Source organism: Hermetia illucens, chromosome 4 (assembly GCF_905115235.1).
Source record: "Hermetia illucens chromosome 4, iHerIll2.2.curated.20191125, whole genome shotgun sequence".
NCBI lineage: Eukaryota > Metazoa > Arthropoda > Insecta > Diptera > Stratiomyidae > Hermetia > Hermetia illucens.
In genome coordinates, this window is record NC_051852.1 from 69,140,332 (window position 1) to 69,144,873 (window position 4,542).

Here is a 4,542-nt window from a genome sequence, read left to right on the forward strand (position 1 = left end):
GTTTATTTTATCAACTGCACAATTTATAAAATCCACTACAAATACGTCCAATTCACTCTAAAATCTCTATACCTACCCTTTTCTCACGCAATCCAATTCAACCACCCACTTCCAGTTCCCGACAATGTAAACAAAATTACTTTCAGGATGCGCGGATGTGCACTCCTCGAGATCTCGCAAGGAGATGAATTTGCAGGACCAATTACTGCCTGTGTGGCGAACAAACCGAAACTTCGTTACCAATTTGGTTCATTCGTTGAAATTAAGAAGTTAATTAAGATGCAACATGAAATCAAACAAACATCATTTAAGATAGGATAATTAGCAAGTGGATGATAGGCCGTTAATTCCTGTCTTCCTTTACATTGTATTAAATTAAATTATGGACACATAACAATAAGAAGTTGATAAGAAAATAATTCTCTGCGACTCAATTCATAAGAACTCATTTCGTTGTGGTATTGACGAATTGATATGTGATGATGACGTCATGCAGGTCGTAGAGTCCACGAAATTCACAAAAAATTGTAAAGTTTCACCCCCTATAAGTTTGTTAGTAATAGTTGGATTTTCTTCAAACTTGACCAAACTGTGCACTATGTTCTTCATTACACGCATGCCAAATTTTGTACTTCCGGGACGAACATAAGGCGGGGTGCCGGGTAAATTTCTAAAATGTGGAAATATACTATTATTAAATTTTTTTGTGCAGATATCGGAACCGGATATATTTTGAGGCCTAGATTTCGTAGAGATGCACCACTGTCATTTTTTTCAGATTTTTCGGTTGGATAGGTTCGGAGAACGAGACCTGTTACACTTTTTGCGGGTCATATTTTGAACCCTCACTCCCCTATGTTTCATCTAATATCAAATATTGAACCAGATTCGAAAAGTACTAATTGATACCTTTCATTTGATACCCTACACGGCTACATTCTGTGAAAAAAAAATTTGCACCCTCCATTCACATGTATGGGGAGCCCCCCCCTTAAACTTAACACAAGATGGCGCCACTTACTGCATGTAAAGGGATCACCAGATTACATACTCTCACCAATTTTCGTGACAATCGGTCTAGTCGTTTCCGAATAAATCGGGTGTGACAGACAGCCAGACAGACAGACGGACAGACAGACACCGTCTCGATTCTAATAAGGTTTTGTTTCACACAAAACCTTAAAAAAAATCGGCAGCGACGCTAGGAAAATTCGAGTACTCACGGAATCATTCTAAACCCAATTAACTTAACTCGCAGCCATAACTAAAAACCTTACCGGTAAAATATCGACCGAGCCAGATGACATAGCAAATATTGTTATCAAAAACCTTCCCAGGGCATCAATGAAGTTCCTTCTTGCAATCTTCTACAACTGCATTAAAAATGGGCAGCACTTGAACAGGAGCACAAATAATTGCCACCAAGAAACAAGTCGGAATACCGGAACCTTGCGCTTCAGGTATAAAAGTTTTGTGTTCATCTTCCGAATACCGGAACCTTGTGAAAAAAATCACAGTGGTGTATCTAAACGAAATCTAGTCCTCAAAATAAATTCCGTCTCGAAATCTGCACAAATAAAGATAATAATAATATATTAGCATATTTTAGATATATAGCCGAAAACTCCCCTTAAGTTCAGGCTAGAAGTACGGAATTTGGTAATGGTGTAAGGGATAAGCCATAACTCTGGGGAGTTTGAAGGAAATCCGCTGCCTAAGCAGAACATTTGCAGACCCTCAGACAGTTGTTGGTCGTCACTTAACATGGTCCCTAAATTCAAGGGCGAGTGGAGACTTTGTGCAATTACAGACGTCTAAATGCTCAAATGGTTCCATACCGGAACCCCTGCCCACCCATCGCGACCTTGGACTTAGACAAGGATCCCTATACCCCCCGAAGTCATTTCGAAAAGGGCAATATGAACACCTTTCGGAGTCTTCGAGTTCAGTAGGATGACTTTCAGACCGTGCAGCGCAAACGCAAACCTTTCAGAGATTTATCTGCTATGTGCTGCGAAACCTCCACTTCTGGTTCGTATGTTTAAATGACGTCGCGACTTCCTCTGAGTCCGAGCGTTTAGATCACCACGAGTACATTTTCCAACGTGTCTTTAAGTTTGTTCTAGTACTTAGCGTTGAAAAATACAAATTCCCACAATCGCAGGTGAGATTCCTGACCCACCTGATTACCTCTGAAGAAATCCAACCAGGCCCAGTCAAAGTGCCAGCGATCCCTGCCACCGTCTATTTTCCGGCAATTGCTGAGGTGCAGAAGGACGACACAAATACACAGCTCAACATCCAGTATTTACTGCGAAGCCTTAGAGAAGGGGCCAACGCCATATTTTTCAGCCGATTTCCGAAAGGAAGTATTCCGCGCCGTTCACGATCTGGCTCACCCAGGCATTCGGAAAACGAATCGGGTAGTTACCGCGAATTATTTGTAGCCTTCCATGAACAAGGACATTAATTTTTGGGCCAGACAGTGCATTGCGTGCCAGAAGTACGAGGCTACAAAGTATGAGAGGAAAGAGGTAGGAATGTTCCCTCAGTCTACCAAGCGTTTCCACACAATCCACCTCGGCATCGTTAGCCCTTTACGAGACTGCACAATTTTGTGCAGAGGCCCTCTGTCTCAGAGTTGGGCAAACTTCTCGGCCTTAAAAGCCACCGAACAACCGCGTACCACCCGCAGTCCAATGCGATGCACGAAAGGCGGCACAGGACGCTTAAGGCGGCTAGAATGGCCCAAGATAACCTTTCTTGGTCGCAGGCCCTGCCACTCGTTCTACTTGGTCTCCGAACAGCCAATCGAGAAGAATTTGCTATAAATCCCGCGGGGCTGGTATACGGAGAGAACCTGAGACTCCCCAGCGACCCTGTTCTCGATATCAGGTCGGGACTCAACGCTGTCGGTCTGTTGCGTCCGCTCAACGACACAATGCCAAAGCTGAAGCCTCCATCACCCACCAACCATGCGAAAACCGTGGTTGACGTACCCAGGATCTCAAATCCTTTACGCATGTCCTAATTAGGACGATTGCCCCTCGGAGGCCGCTCCAGCCGCCTAATGAGGAAAAAGTGTTATTTTTGGTTTTGATCATAGCTCCGTTATTATTTATTCCACTAACTTCTATCTTATCTTATTTTACAGGCCTTCTTAAACACGTTAAAAGAGCTTCAGATCAACCAAAAGTTACTAATTTTGTGTTATTTGACTTTGAAAATATTAATTTTTTTTATAGACATTACGAATTTACGTTTGATGAAACATAACTCCATATTGTACCTGAAAAAAATAAATAAAAAGATCCTTTCTCTTTTTTATCTAATATGCTTTGTTTCTGCTTCATATCAGTTGTACATAAAATATATAGTTTTCGAGTGATTTGCGAAAAACCATTGAAAAATATGCATTTTTTTCGATTAAAAAGCGACACGTGTGAACATGAACAACTCAAAAACTAAAACTTGTACAAATAATTTTCAATAAACATTTTTTTGCTAAGAATCGACTATTTAATCGATTTCTGTGATTATTTCCAAAAAAAAATTCACACCTATATAACTTTTGTCTCTTATACCACCCCCACTACAAATTTCTTGTCAATCGACTTTGACTGAAAGAGTTCGGAAGTTGAAAGTTTTAATGTTTCGCAGAATTTGCTCTATACCTGGATAGACGCCATCCATGTCAGGTGCTTTTGTTCAAAGGACAATATAACAGGTCTCACTTTTCATTGGTAGCCGCCGCCCTCACAGTGAACCAATACTCCTTGCAGTGAGACTTTGTCTAGCACCCAACCCTTTCTAATCAACTCTAACAACTTTGGAAGTGCAGATTGTTAGGTCAATTACTTCCCTAAGGACTGCACCTGTGGTAGTACAACTTATAAAATCTTTTTGGTGTATATCATCCGTAACATCTACATACAGCCTACATGATATGAGGGATCCTAAGTACACATCCATTTTATATTGGACCGGACCAAATAGAACGGAATTTACCCCCACCTTTTTTGGTCCACGGACTCCTGGACGAAACCGTTTTCATTTTCATTTTATTTATTTCTAATTAGTGTCTTACATCTGATACATTTTGCTTAAAAGTAGCTTCGAATTAGCTTAGCTAGCTTAGAATTATTACAATGGGTGGCTATACATTGTTTGGCCTACCCGACCTTCTCTGTAATTAACTTTATTGTGTAAAAACAAACTGTAATTTACAACGTTCATTGGCTTTGTATTTAATTAAAACATTACTTAACCTATTTTCAAAACTGCGTCCGCACTAATGACGCGAGAAGGTTTTGTTTTACTTACTTACATCTACCTTATTACTACTTACATTTACTTACATAAATGACGAAACCGTTAATCTTTCCTTTTGTATACCTGGGTGCTATGTCCCAAACGAAAGATCCGTGAACCAATAAACGTGGGAGTAAGTTACTCTCCTTTTGGTCCGGTCCAGCATCAAGTGGATGTGGTCTTAGGATCTCTCATATACCAAACAATAAAAAAAAATGGAAACGATGGCAA